This window comes from Penaeus monodon, unplaced genomic scaffold (genome assembly GCF_015228065.2).
Source record: "Penaeus monodon isolate SGIC_2016 unplaced genomic scaffold, NSTDA_Pmon_1 PmonScaffold_8053, whole genome shotgun sequence".
NCBI classification, from domain to species: Eukaryota; Metazoa; Arthropoda; class Malacostraca; order Decapoda; family Penaeidae; genus Penaeus; species Penaeus monodon.
In genome coordinates, this window is record NW_023663275.1 from 1 (window position 1) to 7,500 (window position 7,500).

Below are 7,500 nucleotides of genomic sequence, written 5' to 3' on the forward strand. Positions count from 1 at the left end.
CATACATATCCTTCATCTAATCTAACTCCTTACCACACCCGACCCTAACCCTTTCACTCACCAATTCCTTTGCCCAGCTTAGACAACTAATCACTAACTCAACCACCCTTCCCTAACATTAACTATAGTGCTACATGACCTTAGATGTCTAGCACATTTCTTTTGCTTTTAACTTTAACATTACCCAGGTAGCAAGCGCTATATGACATCAAAGGTTTTATATGGCACCATGGAAAAATTTAGGGTAAAGAAAAAGAGAAAGGGAAATGAGGTTAAGACTAAGGTAAAGTCACAGGTTAAACACCCATTTGAGGGTAGTATGGTAGTGAAAAGGGTAGAGAAGGGGAACTGATGGGTAAGGTTGTTAGAAGGTCCTTAGAAGAGGAAGGAGTCAAGAGAGTAGCGAGCATTATGAAAAGTATTGAGGCGAAACGAAAAAAAAATAGTTTAGCGATTAGGATAAGCGGACAGAGCAAGGGGGTGAAAAGGAAAAGGAAAGGAGGCAAAGAAAAGACCATGCAAAATTAGTTGAGGCGAGGGCTGAGGTCCTAGGTAGTGGTGATCCCCTACATTAGGCCAATCTCCGTCTCCTAAGCCCCCCCCCCACGATGCCGACAACGAGCAAGGGCTTGGGGGGGTCAACAGCTTGAAAAGGCCGTTTATTGTTCATACAACCTATTTACATTCACACTGGATATCAGTAGTGAGCCAAGAATGATATAATGCCTAAGAACGAAAAATATGTTTTCTCCGAGTCTGTAGTTACGTTCTTCTTGTAGCTCGAACAACCAAACCAAAAGATGGAACTTGTTTGCAAGAAAGAAGCTTGTTTGAGTCGACGTAAAATTTAAAACAAAAATGTTCACTCTTAAAGATAACTTCCCACTGCGAGTGTAATTTTTCCATTTAATTATAAGTGATGAAAGTAGAATGTTTCCAAGTCTCAACTTTTTCACTATATGGTTAAAAAATACAGAATCCCTCGTTCCCGTGATCGGGTTACGTTCTTCAAAAATGAATTGTCAGAGGATTATAACATTGGCTAGGGATATATCCCCATTGAACCCATCAGAAATTATATAGTATTAATCATAAAGTGGATGATTAGATAATATAGTTATTTAAATAAAACATAAATTGGGTAGGGCCAATTTTTAAAAATGACCCCTTATTCAAAACTCTAAAAATCCCCATCCACATATTAAAACGTATCCGGGGGACAAGCGAGCAGTTTATCAGCGGTTGTTCCCGTTAACTTTTCGCTCTTGACCGCACGAAAAGCAGGTAAGGGGGCCAGGGGGAGCGGTCCCAGTTCACCAGACGTGAAGGGTAAGGACCCAATGGTATTTTTAGTTATCGGTTTGCCCAAAACTAATCGTCAATTACCCCGCACCCCCCAAAAAGAGAGGGTCTCCACGATACCTTATTCCACCCATGATTTTCCTACAACCCGACCTCCCCCACCTTCGATAGAAGCCGGAAGATGAAAATAAAAAACAGCTTAAATGTGTTTGAGAGAGAGTACATGATCGGCGAAAAAAGTTAACATTATTTAAATAGGATTAGAATACACCCCCCCACAGGTTCTGCCTGTCTTGATACAAGGTGTCCCAACAAGACAAAAAAATTTGGGGGGGGGGGTTTCACTTTCCACGTACAATGCATTATCACTGCTCATATTTTAAATTTAAATGAGGGTTTAAATTTTTCTTGCAATACTTAAAACAGAATATAACTAATTTAATTACGCACCTTATTTGAATATAAAATAAAGTTCCTGTTAGATAATCAAAAGTTATAAAAATATTTGCAAGATGTTTTTAGCGTTTATAATTTGGAAAAATTTTCCCAATGGGGCTGCCCCCTTTAAATTAAAACAGGAAGCATTAAAAATTTTAAAGTTGCATCACATGAATGTTTGCTACATACAAGGCAAAATTTCCGTGGAGAAACCCCTTTTAAGAGAATCCCTTCGCAAACCCCAGTAAAAACCCCAAAAATCTTTTATACAGCTTTTTTAAAAAAGGCCCAAAAATTCTTTCACAATTTTTTTTTTGTAAACCTAGTGAATAAAGGATACGGTTTTAAAGGGATTTCTAGCTCTCTGAATGTAATATAGTTCCACCGCCTTCAAATCAAACCTTTTTGCCAACACCCGTAAATTTCTTTGTAGGGAAAAAAATAGGTTTTAGAAATAAACATTTTGGACCCAAAATTTTTCTGCAGTGCAGCATAAATTAAATAAAAACTGCACGTACCTCATAACAAGCATGTCATTAAGATAAGCCATATATTTTTTAAAATATAGTAATTTTTCTATCTTTTAGAATTTTTTAAAAACTACAACCAAGTTAAAACTTACCTTTTATTAAAATTTTTTTTTGCTTATGAGTTTTGAAGAGAAAGAATGAGATTGCTTTTTTTTAATAATCCTGACAAAAAAAATTTAAGCTGGCACAAAAGAGGGTTAGGTTCTTTTCATGGACTAGGTGGCAATTGGCATGATATCACTTAATGTGTATAATACTGTCTATATATTTATATATATATCAACATACTTTTATGCCGAACAATTTCGAGAATGGATATTGGATTACAATCTTCACTTACCACAAGCAATATCAAAAATGTACACATTATTAGGAGGACTAAGAATGCAAGAAAAGATCATCCAACACTGACGTAGATCTCCCTTCGGAAGGAGAACTCTCAAAGCACTGTTCATACCCAACGAACTGTATCTTTCTATCACATATTGTATCCCACAGGCAAACTCTATACAACCAGAAGACTTGACAAACCTGGCAGAATCCGGTTTACTTGGCTTCTTCTCTGGTAATATCTGTATCACGTGGCTCGTGGGGAGCAGGCAACTTCTCCATGAGGGCTCAACCCCCCAGATTTCTCGGCCATACTGTGCAATGGTTCTGTCACTGGAGAACTTGCCGGAGGAGGCAATGTTCATGATCGCCTTGCTGGTCCATTCATTTGGCTTCTGGTACAGCATGCTGACTGAATCTTGGCATTGATGTAAGATTCGAAGTCAGCGAACAGGTAGAAGCGATCATGATACATGAGGATGTTGACCAAGTCCTTGAATTGGTCTGGATTGCTTGGGGAGAAGAATCCACTGCTGATCTGATCAATGCACTGGCGCAACTCTGGGATGCGATTGTAATAATCATGAGCATTGTAACCACGGCGCTTGAGCTCCTCTACTCCTCAACAGTCATGCCAAAAATGAAGATGTTCTCCTTGCCCATCTCTTCCATCATCTCAATATTTGCACCATCAAGAGTGCCAATTGTAAGTGCACCATTAAGCATGAACTTCATATTGCCAGTACCAGAAGCTTCAGTTCCAGCTGTAGAGATCTGTTCCGAGAGATCAGCAGCGGGGATGATTTGTTCAGCCAATGTCACTCGGTAGTTCTCCAGATATACAACCTTCAGTTATCTCCAAACAATAGGGTCATTGTTTACTACACGACCAACAGCACAAATGAGACGGATTATCTGCTTAGCTGTGTGGTAGCCTGGGGCAGCTTTACCACCAATCATAACTGTGCGAGGTACAAACGGAGCTCCTGGGTTAGCCTTGATGCGGTTGTACATAGTAATAATGTGCAGACAGTTAAGCAACTGACGCTTATACTCATGAATACGCTTAACTGAATATCAAACATGGAGGAGGGATTCACCTTAAAAACCATAGTCCTGCTCCAGCTGTTTAGCGAGACGCAGTTTGTTTTCTTGCTTTGCTGTTTGCACAGCACGGATGAAACCAGCATCCTTAGCAAGAGGCTTCAGCTTAGTAAGCTGATCAAGATGCACAACCCATTCTTCTCCAATCTTCTCTGCAATGACATCAGCAAGAGCTGGATTGCAAAGCAAGAGCCAACGGCGAGGAGTGATACCATTGGTCTTGTTCGGGAATTTCTCAGGATTCATTTCCGCAAAGTCTTTGAAAATGTCTCGCTTGATGATTCAGAGTGAATGGCAGCAACACGTTCACAGCATGAGCGCCGACAATGCAGAGATGAGCCATGTTGATTCTCTTTTCACCATGTTCTTCCACCAGGGACATGCGCCTCACACGATCCATATCTCCAGGCCACCTGTCAGATAACCATTTATGAGTAAACATTGAAAGTAGTTAAATTATGAACTTCATACACATACTTTAGGTTTAAGGATACTCTATTGTATTAATTAAAATTCAGTTTAAAGGATTATTTCATAAAACCTGTCAAAATTCTTCTATTGATGATCTTACTTTTTGAGACCTCCTGCAGATGGAAATGGTTGATCTCGTAGATAATCTGGAGATGTCTTGGGAGAATGTTTTTCCAGCATGCTTGTGGGCCAGCGCTCCAGGGCCTCAGGCAGCACTGTGTGATTGGTGTATGCACAGGTCCTCACACAAATGTCCCATGCCTTAGCCAACGGGAGACCCTCAATGTCGACCAAGATGCGCATCAGTTCAGGAATGGCCAGGGAAGGATGAGTGTCATTCAGCTGGAGAGCTACCCGTAATAGGAACATACCACAAACTTCAATCTTGTGACCCAATTACTTGATTCCCTTCTTAATGGTTGGCTTCTCTTGATTCAGAAGGTCTAACTATACTCCTTGCGCAATAGATAGAGGCTCAAACTATACTTCTTGCTCAATGTATGCATAATCTTTATATGAGAATTTACTTGGTGTTTGCTTTGAAAATTATTCTTAATGTCAGAAGCTATTGAAATATTAAAGAAAAATAATACAGTTAGGTAAAAAGTTACGGAGGTCATTCATAATGAAAGCAATTAGAAGAATCCATGCCTGTCTACAGCAATGGCTAATTTAAGATCGAAGCACTGTCACAGGATAGCAATATTCATTCATATTATGAAAGTATTTCAAAATAATTCAAGTGAAATAAAAGTGTTTGGGCTCTACAAAGATTAACCGGTTTCCCCGGCATCATGCCGTTTGTGTTTCAGCTATCATGACATACTAGTTATGTGGCAACTAGTAACAGTGACTCTGGCCCTTCAAGTATTTATATTACCCAGGAAACATCAGGCAGCCTCAAAGAACAAAATTTGACACTGAGTTTACTGTAGTTTTTACCTAACAAAGAAAAAATTCTGGTCAGGAGCCTGACATCTTTTTCTATAAACTATAATCATTACTATGAACATAAACAAATTCAATGGAATTTGGATGAATCTATCATAGCAAGAAGAGGTACATCTCTCGAAATAATTGTAAAGTGCAAAGCACACAAACAAAGTCACTTGCTAGAAAAAAATATAGCATTGAAATAACAATTTTCCGTCATTGTCAGAAAGAAATACCTGTAAATTAGCTTTACTTACCTTATCAGGGAATGTGTCGAAATCCGTGCGAACCTGGTCTTTTGAGCCAAACTTGGAGGCCTTGAAGCGTCTAATGATATCCTGAAGAGTGGCGGCAACCATGAAATATTCCTGCTTCAAGCGAAGCTCTTTACCCTCAAAGAAATTGTCATTGGGGTACAAGACACGCGAGATGTTCTCAGCAAAGTTACGGTCAAGGACAGCCTGGATGTAGTCACCATCATTGACTGAAACATATCATCACATTATACAACATATACTTGATATTTTAAAATCACTACAACAAAAATATATATATATTTTAGGACAAGTATTGTCATAAAACGCTATGAAAATAGTTCTGAATGAAGTATTTTAACAAATACTTCTGCAATTCTGCAATCATAAGATAACAATTTCACCTAATCAGTACACATAGAAAACGAAAGTTGCTGTAACTAAATTTCCATCTGCAAAAAAAAACTAATGGTTTCTTATCTAAATCCTGCCACACTACACTTACAGAACTTCAAATTGAAGTTATTGGGAGACTTGGCAGACCACAGCCTCATGGTATTCACAACATTGTTCTTGTAGCCCGGAATAGGGTTATCATATGGCATAGCAAACACAATCTGCAACATGGAGGTAAAACAATTATCTACCGAAATTGAATAAAAACAATTCCTCACCATTCATATTATAAAGATATCTAAATATTATATTTGATGCATCAGTGATTTTCAATAAAACAGAAAAGCAACAAGATAACATTTTGATACCAGGAATAAAAAAAGGTGTGCCTCATTCTTCTATGCTGAAATTCTAATGGTTATATATGTATCATTGTTAATATGTGCTACTGAGTAGATGAGGTTACAAAAAAAAGTTTCACACTATAATCAACACACCAATATTTTATCCATAGAAATTCTGTGGTTCCTATTATGTCATCAAAACATATATTTCCTTCTACTCACCTGAGTGTCAACCCACTTCTTGCCCTGGGGTGTGTCCTCTACGTCCATAGAAGTTAACAGGAATCATGTACTCTGGTCGTGCCTTCTCCCATGGGTTGCCAAAGCGCAGCCAGTCGTCAGGCTCCTCAACCTTTAAGAAGGCATGGAAAATCACTACAATTATAGAACACGAAAACAAAACTATACTTGAAGGTATGCATGTCCAGAGGGGTTTTCCGACCAATTGATCATACCTTTATTAAATATCTTATTAATTTACACATCTGTAATATGGGCATCGATATACTCACGTCAATGCACTATGCATGACTGTAGTGCATTAAAGTGAATATATGATGTTACTTTATTGAAGAAGCTTAAATTAACAAATACATAGTAAACGCAACTGGTCTGAGAACACCTTTGTATGTCTCATATAATGCAAATATCAATCTGAACTTCTTAAAAAGTTTCCCATCTTACCTGCTCCCCATTCCGGATCTTCTGAGCAAAGATACCATATCTGTAACGGATTCCATAACCATAGGCTGCCATACCCAGGGTAGCCATGGAATCCAGGAAGCACGCTGCCAACCGCCCGAGGCCACCATTGCCCAAGCCAGCATCCTCCTCCAGAGATTCAAGTTCCTCGATATCCAATCCAAGTTGATAGAGAGCTTCATCACAGGCCGACTGGATGCCCAGGTTGATCATGGTGTTGGTCAGTGAGCGGCCCATGTAGTACTCCAGGGAGAGGTAGTACACACGCTGCAATGTACGGCAAGAGTGAGTTCAGAGGATCTACACACCTTACATGGTAAATAAAACGGCATCAACATTCACACAACTTGGTGTGTGTTATTGTGTACGCGCTTTAGTGTGTGTGTTATTGTGTACGCGCTTTAGTGTGTGTGTTATTGTGTACGCGCTTAGTGTGTGTGTTATTGTGTACGCGCTTTAGTGTGTGTGTTATTGTGTACGCGCTTTAGTGTGTGTGTTATTGTGTACGCGCTTTAGTGTGTGTGTTATTGTGTACGCGCTTTAGTGTGTGTGTTATTGTGTACGCGGCGGTGTCGTGTGTCCGTGTGTCAGAGTCGGCGTGTGCTGTGCGTGGTGTCCGTGTGTCAGAGCGCTTGGTAGCGTGCGTGCGTGTGTCAGAGCGCGTGTGCGTGCGTGTGTCAGAGCGCGTGTGCGTGC

The 7,500-nt window shown here is 39.5% G+C and overlaps 1 pseudogene; it reads right to left on the reverse strand.

Annotated features, from left to right (window-relative positions):
• Nucleotides 1-2,742: 2,742 nt before the first annotated feature.
• LOC119571801 lies at nucleotides 2,743-7,092 on the reverse strand (annotated as a pseudogene).
• Between the last annotated feature and the right edge of the window lie 408 nt (nucleotides 7,093-7,500).